This window comes from Mustela erminea, chromosome 17, assembly GCF_009829155.1.
Source record: "Mustela erminea isolate mMusErm1 chromosome 17, mMusErm1.Pri, whole genome shotgun sequence".
In the NCBI taxonomy this organism is placed as follows: Eukaryota; Metazoa; Chordata; class Mammalia; order Carnivora; family Mustelidae; genus Mustela; species Mustela erminea.
This window is the reverse complement of record NC_045630.1, coordinates 4,028,207-4,043,218: the sequence shown is the minus strand read 5'-3', so window position 1 is coordinate 4,043,218 and position 15,012 is coordinate 4,028,207. Positions and strand designations below refer to the sequence as shown.

General features: G+C 39.9%; 1 protein-coding gene across 7 annotated transcripts in view; it reads right to left on the bottom strand.

The window, feature by feature from the left end:
- Nucleotides 1–15,012, bottom strand: part of DNM3 (dynamin 3) — a 535,131-nt gene that overhangs the window by 68,194 nt on the left and 451,925 nt on the right. The window lies entirely within an intron of this gene.

Here is a 15,012-nt window from a genome sequence, read left to right as displayed (position 1 = left end):
TGTGTGTGCGGCGGGTGGGGGGGGGTTAGATTACCTGCTCTTTAAAATTATGCACAATTTTCTGACTTCCCGTCAATGAAGAAAACTGAGATAAATTTCCATTTGCTTTGCCCTATAGATTTTGAAATGCCTGACTTACTACCAGACCATCCCAAATGCCTTTGGAACTAAATTAACAGAGAGAAAAGCAGTTTAACTGAGAAAGCCTTTAACTTACAGTTGTCTGAGACGGTTTTGTCCACTCACATTATTTTCTCTAGCAAAACCAATTTCTCTTTCTGAAGGAAACTCAAATAAGCAAGACATAGCTGAGAAAATACTTTTTGAGAAACAAACATTTTTAAACGCGATGAAACTAAACCTCTGTGTTCAGATTTTTAAAGAATGCCACTCCAGCAAATATTCTAGGCACATCTGATTTGGACATGAGACACATTAGTCATCAATAGGCAATGGAATAAAAGCTTTCCAAGGATATCAAATGTGAAGTATTCTGAAGGCTTTTGGTATTTGTGTGTTACTGGAATATAATTAAAAGAATGCCAGCATCTTTGGAAAAACAATTTTGTGATATGTTTACATGTGTCCTTTTGTAAGCTTACACATACATTCATACACACACACACACACACACACACACACACACCCCATATGGGCAACGAAATTAGAATTCCACGGCTATTTTTTCTCAAAATTTAAACCATCAGCCATTAATAGTTTGAAGTAATTCCTATTCTATTTCCAATTTGAGCTGAGGCCGTCACAAAAACACTGCGAAAGGAAACAAACTGCATAGATTCCATCTGGCAAATCAGGGGCCTGTAGATCTGACTGTGGTTCAGCCTCTGGCGCCATCAGTTGGGCTCCAAATCAAAAGCTGTGGAAGGAGGTAATTAGCAGGGACTCTAGACCACTCAGCTGGCAACAGCAGGCTTCTTATAGCCACTGGGAAAGTGGGTGGGAAGGGGTTCAGAAATATTCTCTAAAATAACATTGTTCCTTTTAGAATGGATGATTGCAATTAGAGAGCTATTTTCCTGGGGGAAACGTTGACCTTAACATTCATCTTGACACATTCGTTAAGGTGTTGGTATTTCATCGGAAAGTTCAACTCCTGGCAAGGACAATGGTTGCAGATTTTTCTTCTAGAAGATGAGAATAGAGGACACGACTTTCTAACTAACCCACAAAGGTAAAAGTAGCATGGCCTGGACGCAGTGACCACCAATGCTTCTTGTGGGAAAGGGTGGATTCCGCATCCCTTATTTCCAGCACAAATTAAAACAAGGAGAGGCATTTTGCCAAGGCAATGAAAATGTAATTATGCAAGTCACGTTCGGAGGAGAGTGTCCTCTGAATCTGGCCTGACCGGGCTGTTGATTTCCTAAACTTAAGTGTTAAATGGAAAGAAACTGGCTACGTTGAAGGCACTTGATCTGGCTACAGATATGATCATTTACAGAAGATGAGAAGACCGTGTTCCAAACTGACCAGCTGAAGGGAAGTTTATATTTTAAAAAAACAATCACTTGGTCAGTGACTCATGGGGAAGGAATTCTTCAGCTTTCTTCAGGGAAACCCCAGTAAATAACATGTATAATAAAATGGAGATGAGCTTGTCTGTTTTGCTGGGCCATTCAGTCCGCATAATAAGCCATTTGGCAAAAAAGGGAACATTCTGAACACGATTCTCTCTGGGAAACCCCCAAACAGCAAGAACTACTGTGGCTTCCTCACAGTTTTACAGAATATTTTGTATCTCAGACTTGCATGTGAAATAAAAACTTGGATGAAATGTGGAAAAAAATCTGCTTTTTGTTATAGAGTTGAGGATTTTTTCAGCCGGTTGCTTCCATGATTCACACTGTACTCCACTCTTCTGAAACTCAAAACCACATATCATAAAAGGCAACACTGGCTCGAGTTAATTCTTCCTGCTTTGTCCCGAGGAGAACCAACTGCTCTAAGTGTGCCCCACATGACACACAAGAGAAGTGAATGAAAAGTTCTCGGCCTGCATCGATTTACTGGAATATGGTGTAAATCATATACTTTAAAAGAGATCTGGAGTCTTTTTTTTTTTTTTTTTTCTAATTTGGGGTTTAACTGACATAATCTATAACAGTTTCAGTTCCTCTCGTTTTAATTAGCAAAAGCTTTTGGAATTTTGTTGTTTTTGGTCTCTAAGAACATAGTGGAAAAAAAAAAGTTGAGCAAAATGAAATGTGCTTCGAAATGATTAAAGAAAGCCTTGTTTGCTGGGGATAGGAATGGTCAGGGTTCTCTATTCCCCAGCCCCCCCGCCCAGAATGCTTTGTTCAAGCCACACGGTGCCTAATCAGCATGTCTTTAGATTATTTTATGTTAATTAAAATTATGGTTAGTTTTAGAGGTTAATGTATACATGTGCATGTGGCTTCAAAGGCTTTCCAAATTACTGGCTGAGCTCCCTTGCCTTGGGCAGGCCTGATCTGTGATAAAACTGACCACATTAAACCAAGTTTATTGCTATGGAGGTTTTTTTTTTTTTTTTTAAACTCAATGGAGAAAATATATTTTGCAGGTTTCTTAAGGCATTTCCCGTTTTCAAACACACTCTCTGGATCCCCCAAAAAGGTAAGAAAAAAAGAAGAAGAAATGTGAAAGGTAACGAACAAAGGAAGAGGCTCAGATCCTAAATAAAACAGTTTTACAGATTACCGAGAGACGACAAGACCCAGAACATGACCGGCAGACCACGACTTCTCTATGCCTGCTTCTGCTGTTGTTGTGTTTTAAACTACAGAAATGGTCCACTGCACTGATTAAGTGGGAAAAGAAACCTACCAAAAAACCAAAACCCAAAACCTGACAAGTGGTTACAACAATTTATTCTCATCTGTCACTTTTGTCATACGGATGGTAATGCCCACCAGTGTTCAATGTCTGTCGTGACTGGGATGGGGAAAAGTACATCCCAATGGTCAACATAAACCTTTATGGTCATAGTTGTGGAGCACCGGGAAGTGGGGCAGGAGACCAGTCTGGGGGACAGGGGCGCACAGAAGCTGGGGCCAGCAGTGGGGACAGAGCAGTGATTTCCCTGGTGAAGGAGAAACCAACACCCATGATTTATAATGCAGGGGAATGTGTCAGCCTCCATGTTGATCACCTACTAAATTCCCAGAATGAGTCTAACCCAAGAGACTGGGAAGGGACATGTTTTTCATTCACATCATCAGATGATGATCTATTCCTTAAAATGCTTCTTGGTTCAGGCCCTGGCCGCCATTTTCCCTAGACTCCTGGGAGAAATCTCCTGACGGGTCTTCCAGCCTCCCGTTAAGTTCACTGTCACCTGCTGCTGGGCTGCGCAGTCTAAGCCACCACTCTGATCTGTCCTAGCTGCCGCCTGCGCAGGTGTAAGTTCCACCACGTCTGAGCTCAGCGAATCAGGTGTTACCCTCCCCCACCCATGTACCTGGGCCGCGGGCAGCCGGGCGCTCCTTGGGGGCTACTGAACCCTGAACATATCTATCACCACCTTCTGTTAGAAGCTTCTGGGAGACAGTGAGTTCTTCAAAAGCAGAAATCATGGATGACTTAGTAATTTTTGCGTTTTCGGCACCTAGCATGGGCCTAATAAAGGCTCGTTGAACCAAAGTGATGTGGGATGAGAGGAATACATGGCATCGCGCTCCCGCAGGGGGGACAAGCAGGAATGACTGTGAAAGAAGGTTGGCTCGCGGTCTGCCTCGGACACTGGGAGGCTGGTCCAGGCAAGCAGAAGAACTCTCTAAAGCTGAACACCAAGTGTTTGTTGCTCGTTTGGGCGCTCTGAGCCCTGAGCACAGTCAAGCCACAGTATTCTGGTTGAGCAGATGGCCTGCCAAGCCAGGTGATCGCTGGTTTCTGAGCAGATGACTAATGCAGAAAATAGGGCAAGGGCAAGAGGGGTCGACAGGGATGAGGTTTCTTAAGGCAATATGAGCCAATGCAAACGTTCTAGAAGCAGACTGGTGGAAAAACAGATGGAAACAGATAATACGGTTTGGGTCAGAGTTTTCAAAAATGGCATCTTCCCTCTGTCCCTATTGCCCAAGGGTAGCAAACGCAAATTTTCAATACCGTTATAAGTCAGGAAGAACATTTTGTTAAAAGTAGACTCCAAAATAGTCCCAAGGAATGAAACAGTTTCTTACACATTGAAAGGGAACAACTTAACATACCAAAATATTTCACAACCAGAGGTTACCCTCAACTCTCCTTTAAAAGCAATCAAATATTATTTTCTATTTAGAAAAACAAATGTCAGTGAACATCACTACGGTCAAACTTGGCAGGGCACAAAGTATGCAAATCACCAAAGAAGGAAAATATGAAAATACCTTTTAACAAGTTCATATTATATAGCAGAAGAGTTCCAAAAAGCAATCAGATTTTAAAAACCCTAAAACTATAAACCTGTACAACTAAATCGTCCACCATTTATACGTCTTAGGTTCAGATCTACTTTCGCTCTGGATTTAAAACCAAAATGAAGCGCTGGTTGTACACTTTTGGCTCGTCTGAAAAAACGTTTTCAGAGCTTCTTAGCACAGAAGTACAAAGGGATATGGTAATGAGTTCCCTGAACAAACAAACATACAGAAAAAAGTGAGTTGGTTTGAGCCCTCGGGGCACACCCGGTGGCCTGTGGCTGCTTCATCCTGTGCCATGAAGAACCGTATTAGGGCCTCTCTAGCTCTTCCTTCCAGCCTGGGGACCGCCAGCAGTTGTTTTCAACGAGAGAAGAGAATGGTTCCCTACCAGCAAAATGATTTGCTACTGATCACAGCTGACAGGGACTTGAGGTACGGTGGGGAGGAGCGTGGGGGGTGTGTGGGAGGCGGTAGTGGTACGATTGGAAAGCTGAGGTTTTGATAAACCCAGACATGGGGCACGATTCTTAGCGTTACCTCAATCTTCCTCACAGGACAATCAAAAGTCACAGGTATAAACTCTCCCCCAATGGTAATGGATGGGATATGTTAATAGTTTTTGTACCTTACTTTATGTCTAGTGTTAGTACCTGGAGTAGTAATTCTAAGACTTTGGAGGTTATCAAAATCACCCTTGGAGCTCACTTAAAATGAAGATTCCCAAGGAGACATCCTCAGATGTTTAAATTTACAAGACTTGGGAGTGGATGGGGAATCTGCATTTTTAAAAAGTAACCTGGGTAAAGCAGCTGGTACAGCCACTCTGGAAACCAGTAAGGAGGTTCCTCAAAAAGTTGAAACTAGAGCTGCCCTACGACCCAGCAATCGCACTACTGGGTATTTACCCTAAAGATACAAATGTAATGATCCGAAGGGGCACGTGCACCCCAATGTTTATAGCAGCAATATCCACAATGGCCAAACTATGGAAAGAACTTAGATGTCCATCAACAGATGTAGAAAGAAGATGTGGTAGATATAAACAATGGAATACTACGCAGCCATCAAAAGAAATGAAATCAAGCCATTTGCAACGAGGTGGATGGAACTAGAGGGGATTATGCTGAGCAAAATAAGTCAATCAGAGAAAGACAATCATCATATGATCTCCCTGATATGAGGAAGTTGAGAGGCAGGACGGGGGGCTTGGGGGTAGGGAAGGAAAAAATGAAATAAGATGGGATCGGGAGGGAGACAAACCATAAGAGACTTTTAATCTCATAAAACAAACTGAGGCTTGCTGGAGTGGAGGGGGCTAGGGCGAGGGTGGTGGGGTTATGGACATTGGGGAGGGTATGTGCTATGGCGAGTGCTGTGAAGTATGTAAGCCTGACGATTCACTATTTGCCCTGGGGCAAATAATACATTATATGTTAATAAAAATAAGTAAAAAGCAGCCTGGGTATGTCTGACGCAGGTCAGAGGGCCCACACTGAGAAACCCTAAGCTAGAGACTCCTTCTTGTTCTTTTGCCTGTTCTGCAAGGGTGTGTCCCACTGAACACTGATACTACTAGATGGTGACAGGTATTGTTTAAAAAAGGGCGGGGGATATTATTTGGAAAAATAAATTCAAGAACCGCAGTGTCAAATTCACATTCCCATTCCAGGGCTTTCAAATTAAAAAAAAAAAAAGAAAATGCTCACGTGCTGTGTCTCACCAGAAACGAGAGTGTACAATGTATTTCAAACATTTCTGATAATCAAATATTCTTATTTAAATAGGCTGAGCATACCTTGGAAATGCTTCCATATAGAACTTTTATGTAAGAATATCCAAAAGCAGAGAACTACTCAGGAGGGTAAGCCGCAGTACCTGACGGGAGCGGGGCACGGAAGAACGCTCTGGAGCCCAGATGCCGGGTGACAGACAGACCCGGAGGGGAAAGGCCAAACCGTAGCTCAGCAGCAGGTCGCTGAATTGATGCCTGTCAGAGGGTTAGCAGATAGTGAGGTCCTTGTCAACCGCGAGCTTGGACAAGGACGGTATTTGCAGAGTGAGAATGATGCCGGAAGTCGGAACAACTCTTGGGTCCAGAACCCTGGCGCTCTAACAAGGCGTAAGAGACCACGCGGGTGTAAAACCAATGGTACTGAAGCTAGCCAACACCTTTTCAGAACTGACCTTGCTCCTGGCACCGTTCTACGGACATCACAAGGGTCCGCTCGTTTGTGAGGTAGAGATGAACATCAAAGTCCATTTAACAAATGAAGAGGGAGACTCGGGGTAACTTGCACAAAGTCACCCCCCTACTTAGTGGCAGAGCTGGGATTTGAGCTCCAACTGGAGTTTTAAAACTCTGCATGTCTGTGTTCCTCTCGTCGGATGGGTAGTGCGTTTGCAATTTAAGGAAACTATCTGAGCAGAAGAGAGTTTTGCTTGCTTGTTTGTCATTTAAGGGAAGGCAAGTGATCAAAGAGGCTACAGGAAAACTGTGTTGCTCACAGCAGGTAAGGCTCATGTAGATGTGAACTGCTTGGGCTTTGAAGAAGATAATCGGGGTGGCATAAATAAAAAACTCTGTCTTCATTCCCTTCGATACCGATTCTACTTTGAGTCTATTTCAAGGAAGTAATAAAAAATATGTATGAAGAATTATGCACAAGGACGTTTACCCTAAATTTACACATAATTAAAAACTTAGTTGAAATGGAGTATATATTAGAAAGTTCACCAACTGTAGGTTCCGAGCTAGGTGTGAGTTAAATCCTGACTCCCTCCCTTATTAAGTATGTGACCTTTGGCTAGTTAGCTACCTCTACCAAGCTGTGCATCCTTCATCTATAGAATGGAGAAGATGATGTTAACCTTACAGCAGGGATTCTCAACTGTAGTACTCTGGACATTTAGACACTTGGTTCTGAGCCTTGCAGGATGGTTAGTAGAATCCCTGACCTCTAAGCATCAGATGCCAGTAGCTCCCCTCAACCCAACTGTGACAGTCAAATGTCTACAGATAACTGCTAACTGTCCCCCGTTGTCTTATAGGATTGTTGTGAGGATTAAGTGAACTAATTTAAAGATACTTGGTGGTGAAGGAAAAAAGAGGAATCAGCAGTTTTTTGAATGGGGAAGCCAGTAAGAGCATATAAGTCTATGTATGCATATCCTTATACGTGGATGTATACTAAGGTGGTGGAGGTAAAGCTAGTAGAAGGAAACAGAATTAAAATCCAAGACAAAATCAAAACCATAATGAGATAGCACTTCAAACCTGTCAGAGTGTCTAGTATCAAAAAGACAAGAAATAACAAGTGTTGGTGAGGATGTGGAGACAAGGGGGCCCTTGTGCACTGTCGGGGGGAATGCAGTGTACGATGGTGCAGCCACTGTGGGAAACAGCATGGAGGCTGATCAAAAAATGAAAAACAGAATTACCATAAAATTCAGTAATTCTACTTCTGGTTATTTATCTAAAGGAAATGAAACACTAATTCAAAAAGCTAATATAAGCATTATTTACAGCAGCTAATATACGGAAGCAATGTGAGTATCCCACAAGAGAGGAATGAATGGAGATGGACTCTTACTCAGCCATAAAGAGCAATGAAATCTTCCATTTGTGAGCATGGATGGACCTCGAGGGTCTTATGCCAAGGGAAATAAGTCACACAGAGAAAGACAAACACCGTACGATTTCATTACATGTGGACTCCGAGAAAACAAATGAACAAACAAAACAGAAAGACTCATAGATATGGAGAATGAGCTGGTGGTGGCCAGATTGGAGGAGAGATGGGGAAATGGGCAAAATAGGGGAAGAGGGTAAAGAGATACAAACTTCCAGTTATAAAATAATTAAGACACCAGGATGCGATTTACAGGACACGCAACATAGTCAATAATATTGTAAGAGTTTTATATGGTGGTGCATAGTAGCTACACTTATTGCGGTGATCACTTCATAATGTATATAAAAGTGGAATCACTAGATTGTACACCTGAAACTAATACAGTGCTGCATGTCAATCATGCTGAAATTAAAAAAAAAAAAATCCAAGGCCATGGAAATAACTGATTAAAGCAAAGTCCTAAAATATGCGAAAGAGATGCCCCCCTCAGAGAAGAGGACCATCCCTTGAACTGGGAACACAGAGACGAAAGGTAAGGAAATGAAACAATTCTGAGAGTTTTCCTTTTTATAATAATGTTATTATCCCTATTTTGAAAAAAAGATTAAGATACAAAGAGATCTTTTTCCCACGGTACAAAATAAGTTGACAGACCTGAGAGTGAAGCTCCATCAGCTTTAAGTTACATATATTGGGAAAAAAGCCCAGTCATCAGTTTTATTAGTATAGGATTGTGCCTAGCCCTTAAGAATGAGGTGTGTAAGCATCTGGCCGGGTAAACATTTCAGTGTCCGTTACAGTAATTTCAGATGAACTGATCATGGTGACCAGGTTAACGGCTGGAGGTCTGGTTTGGGGAACTATTTCTCCTACCTCATTGTCACTCCCCTTCCTTCCCCGAGTCTCACCACTCCCCAGTTTCCCTCCTGTGCACAGTCACCGACTTCTCCCCTGAAACTATACACCCACGTTCACAGTTTCTGACTTGTTTCTTCCATCGTTTATATGCTTTCATTGCATGGTTCCCTAAATATTTACTCACTACCTGTGATGTCCCAGGTTCTAGGGATATGATAAGTTAACAAAACCACTGGGGGAGGTACGGTTAAGTACAGTTAAGAAGACAGACGATAACTAAAGAAGAAACAGCTAAATTAACCATATACAGTATTATACAAATTACCAATACACAAAATTCTGTCCTGTCAAATCTGTGCCTAATGCTCCCTGGCTAGTATTAAAATTCAAACACTGCTTTCTCCCCATCTGGGAGGCCTTCTTATTTATTAGGCAGTTGTAATACAGCGTCTTTGTTAAAGATCTGTTCCAGGACCACAAGAACGATGCTGCTTTATATAATCCAAGCTGAAACTTAAGAGAGCCACCACTCCCTGGTGTATACTCATATTCTATAAATCTATATAATACTATAAGTTACATACTTTCATCCTTTTATTGTTCATCATAATTATAACCCTCTCAGCTCCTCTAACCCTCTAAAGGGGCCAAGCAAATGACACGGGTCGCTTTCTCTCTGGGTCTAGGTGTACTGGCCATCTTTAAAAAAAAACTGATTCAGAGACAATAAATTTCACATTTTAGTCAAGACAGCGTCCTCTTCAACAATCGGTGAGTTGAAGTTAGACCACATGAAACGGGCCAAATGATGATGTTTAGGTTGGATCATTAAAAAGGCTTTTCTGATAAAGGCTCAGATTTTCACTGTACCTGAGTCTATTTTTATATCTTGTTATAATGCTTAAATATAGAAATATTTTAACTTTTCTGTTTTCATGGAATTCTAATTTTGAAATTGGCTCTTAATGGAAGCATGTAAAAGTTACCCAAATTTATAAAAATTGGTTTTTACTCATTTAATGAAAGACATATGTTCACAAAAAAGCGTTAGGAAAGGCAATTCTTTGTAATACCCACAATCCTCGACCCTGAACCTCCTGACCAAGTATGCAAGTCCAAGTAGGCAAATCTCTTTGGTTATTGTCAGACTTTCTTGGGCGAACCAGCACATCAAAGGACAGGGAGTATTTTTCAAATGAAGCAGATACTGGGGAGGCAGAGAGGAAGCGTGGACGGCACACGCTCACAGTCTGCAGTCCGAGCAGGACTTCCACCAATCCTAAGGAAACTGGGCTCAGTTAACGAAGGTCAGAGGTGTAAATCTCCACAGGTTAGATTTTTAGTGTAGGGGAACTTTGCATGCTTCTTTCAAGCTACGTCAGGGTCTATCAACCTTGATACTATTGGCACGTTTGACTGGATAATTCTTCCTTCTGGAGGCTGTCCTATAAATAATAAGATGTTGGCTTCTACCCACTAGATGCCAGTAGTACCTCCCCAGTCTGACAATCAAAAATATTTCCAGATATAGCCAAATGTCCCCCAGGGAGCAAAATCATCCCTTGCTGAGAACCAATGAGTTAAGTGGAAATAAGACTTTTTCCTGGTTTCTTATGTGAGGGAATAATTGCAATGATAGAAAGATTTCAGCAGGTGAAGGCTTTTTTTTTTTAAGTTATATTTTTGCTCTTTACATCAGATTCTTATTTTTTTTTAATTGTTGTTTTGCCTTATTCCTTGGTGTCACCAATTCTCTTTCGAAGCCATGTGACAAAACAAAAAATTGCAGGACTAATGACCAATTACTAAAATGACTAAAATAAAAATGCCCCAATTAGAACTTTCTTCGCTTAAATTTGGTCAGAAATAGCAATTTATGCTTCAAAATGTATGTTGTAATTATGTAAAGTTGGTTTTTAATACCCCATTTTGTTATGCAATTAGCCCTAAATAACATTAGTCTTCGAATTTAGGGCTGATTGAGTTAGTTGGTATGCAAACAAATATATTTCCTAAAGCTTTATTTATGTACTATTCTGTTTTCTTCTTAGAACTTTGTATACTAGATTTTGCTTACCCCAATAATTAAGAGAAATCCATTCCTAACTTTGTACTAAAATAAAATACATCAGATTGGGACAAACAAAATAAAATGCTTTAGAAAAGAACAGAGTCATAAATTAAAATATGCTAGTCCCTCTTCGCCGTTTCTTAAAAAACAAACAAAAAAGGAGTCCTAAATAAGTGACTTATTTTAGGCTTCACTCTGGAATACCAGTCTCTGGGCTCCATTCACTCAGACTGTCTAATTTTTAATATACAAGAGTACGGCTTCTAAGTAACAATTGTCATTTGCCAACTGATCTCAGGCATACATTCAGATGGCCTTCTCGCTGCCTATGGAGTGCCCCATGCCCACTTGTCCAGCCTCCTTAAATGTTACTGTTCCTCCCCAACCCCCCCAAAACAACACACTTGTTTTGTAAAGAGTCTCCTTACCTTATTGAATTTCTAAGTTTACGAAAATAATATATGAGTACATTAACAAAATTAGTTAGTACATGGGTGTCTAAAAAAGTTAGAAATACCCCTAGCTTTTCTTCAAACCCATCTCCTACACCTTTCTCTCCGCTCATAGAAACACACGCAGAAACACGGGGATGTGCACACTCGAGAACACACTTCCACGAATCTTCTTTCCATGTCTCCTTAGGTGGTTTCTCCTCTTCTACTGTGTTTCTAAAGGAGAGATAATTCTGTCCTCAGCTCTCTTCTCTTTGGTTTCTACACTTTATCCCTAGCTGCAAAATTTTTAATATCTCACAATGTCCAATCTCTGCCTGAAGCCCTCTCCTCTCCACTCTGATCTGCACATTTAACTGTCTAGGAGGCATCTCTACTTGGATGCTGAGAGTCATTCAAATATCAGGTTTTCTTCCAAGGACTTGATAATATGGTACCTCCCTGCCCATTTGGGAGTTAGTGTGGCCACATATAGTTCACTTTGGATAATAAAAAGGGTACGGAAATGACACATCACATTCAGACAGAAGCATTAATGGCCAGTCTGTGACTCTCCGCTCATTCTTTTCCTGTGCCGTGGGGATCAGCAATGATCTGATCAGTCTGAGTCTTGAGAATAACAAGAGGTAGAGACCCCAACAACTTGAGGTGGGCATACAGCATAATCGAGAAATAAATGTCATAGGAGGAAGCCACAAGATTCAGAGAGCTGTTTATTGCAGGAGCTGAACTCAGCCTATCCTGACTCAACACTGATGTGTTTGACGCATCCCAAATTTAGCAGGGTCAAAACAATACGACCCATCCCATTTTTTCCTTTCCCCATACTACTCATCTTTCTAAATGGCACTAACAAGTACCTGTTTTCTAAGACTTAAAGATCTCATCCTCTCACTTTCCATGTCTAACCCATCAGTAAATCTTAAAAGATTGGCTTTACCACCAAAGTATATCCCAAATCCAACCACTTCTCAGTATCTCCACGGCTGTGACCCTAACCCAAGCCATCATCTCTCCTCAGAACTACCCCGGCAGGCTCTTGACCTTCCCTACAAATCCACTCCAGTTTGTTGTTTTTATTAGTGTCCCTTCTTATTGGTTTATAAGAACTCTTTAAACTTTAGCAAATAAAGTATTAACTCTGCCTGTCCTAAATGTTGTAAATGTCATTTCAATTTTAGCTTTCCTTTTTTACATAAACCTGGCTCGATCTTTCAAGTTACTGGTTTTAATAGTCACTAGCCTTAATCTGTTTAGTCCTTTTTTTTTTTTTTAATTTATTGAACAGAGAGAGACACAGTGAGAGAGGGAATACAAGCAGGGGGAGTGGGAGAGGGAGAAGCAGGCTTCCCACCGAGTAGGGAGCCCAAAGCAGGGCTTGATCCCAAGACCTTAGGATCATGACCTGAGCAGAAGTCAGACACTTAATGACTGGGCCACCCAGGCGCCCCAATCTGTTTAGTGCTTGCTCAAACAGGAGTGTCTGATAGAGTACCTAGCCAACACACAGCTAATACTGTTTAATAGCCATCACTCTGAAACCAAAAGGAGGTTTTTGGGTTTTTTTCCCCTCCCGAAGAGGAGCATTTCTTAGTAGATACTGTAATTATGACCTCAAGACTTCAACTGTTATCCTGCTTTTTCAATGTTCAGATTATACATTTTGTTGCATACATGAATGAATTCAAGGCAAATGAATCAACTTTTGGATTTAAATTTTGCAGAATTCATTTGTTTCATATTATATGTTATCATCTTTAAACCTCAATTAGATTCTTAAAATAGAAGATACAGGGCCAGAAATTAAGTCATGAAATGGCTCCCTGAATAATCCTCAGATTAAAAAATATATATTTTTTGTATATATTTATATATATTTTACATATATATTTATATGCATACATAAATATGTGTATGTGTGTGTATTTGTACATTTGCACAGCATCATCATAGTGGGCAATGGTGCTGACAGGTACAGATATGGAATTTAAGGAAGAAAGATTGGTCCAGGAATACGGGGAGACTGGGCACCATGGAATTTGAGCGAGTGAAACAAAGGCACTATTGAGAGCCCCAGGCAATGAGGGAATGTAAGCGTCAGTCTCATAACACGATCCTTCAACAATATGTAATTCAGTGGAAAAAAAATAACATATTTGTACATCCACAGTAAAGGGAAATAAAGTAAAAAAACCCTACATATTCATTACAAATGGAATAATAGTAGTAACAGGATTACACAATTATACCACATTTGTAGAGTCTTAGATCTTAATTTCCACTATTTATATTATTATTTTTAACTTTCTTATAAAGTTTAATCTATTTATGTTCTATATTTTTCCTTCTGAATATTATTTTTGGCATTTTATATTTCTTTCTTCTCACTATCTTCCACTTAAATATCTTTCTCTTTTTCATTAAGAAATTTTATTACTGAAATATAGTTGACATACAGTGTTACAACGAAGGTGTATTTAAAACCTGTTTTTGAAAACTGCACAAAAGACAGTTATCAAGGAACGTGAGAAAATGATACAGGAACAAAATATAAAATTGCCCATACTATTAATATTTGGTGTGTATCTTCTCAGGATTTCTATGTGCAAATATATAAATATAGATATAATCCTGTATAAAACTTTTAAAGCAAAAATGGGATTATATTATCCATGACAGGTTTTTTTCCCCCAGCTAATTTATCATGAAAATCCCATTGCAGTCAATATATACTTAACATGTTTTTTTAATTTGCTTCAAAGCATTTCATTGATGTACCTACCATACTCTATTAAACCAATTATCCATGATAGATATTGATGCTGCTTTTAAACACTGATAACTGTGAACAATGTTTTAAAGTCATTTTTGAACAAATACCTTTGCACAATTATTGAATTATTTGATCAAAGTAAATGTTTAAGGGTAGAATTGCCTGGCCAATAGGTTGGCATATAACCAAAGCATTCGATACGTAACACCAACTGGCTGCCTTCCAGGGGGGCCGCATCTACACTGTGTAGCATCTTGTATACAAGGACAGCTGCCTCACGGCTACACATCATGACCATTCTTCCACATTTCTCATACTTTGAAAGGTCAAAAACAATGCACAGCTGGCTATTCTAATTTACAATTCTTGTTTGCTCATGAAACTAGACTTTAGAGCAATCCTTCCCCCCCGTCCCGTATGGTATTAAATGAATGTCTATAGATTTGGTCAGCTTTCTTTTTTTTCTAATAGGTTTTTGTTCTGTTTTAAACGAATCAAATAGAAACATTTCTATTTTGAGGATATTTAATCCCTTGAATGTCATACATGCTCCAATATTTTACTAATTTGTCATTTGCTTTTTAACTGTTTATTGTCTTCTGTACCATACAGAAGCTTTAAATTTGTATGTGATTTAAGCTCTCATATTTTTCTTTCATTATTTTCCAACTCATTAATCTTTATTAATTTTTCTTTAGTTTTTTTTTGTTGTTGCTCACTTTCCAACCTTTTAAATTTATTTACATCCATTAAAAATGATTTTAAAATAATTAGTTTTTCTCTGTGTATAGCATTGGCTCTATCTTACAATGATTCCTGCTTAGTG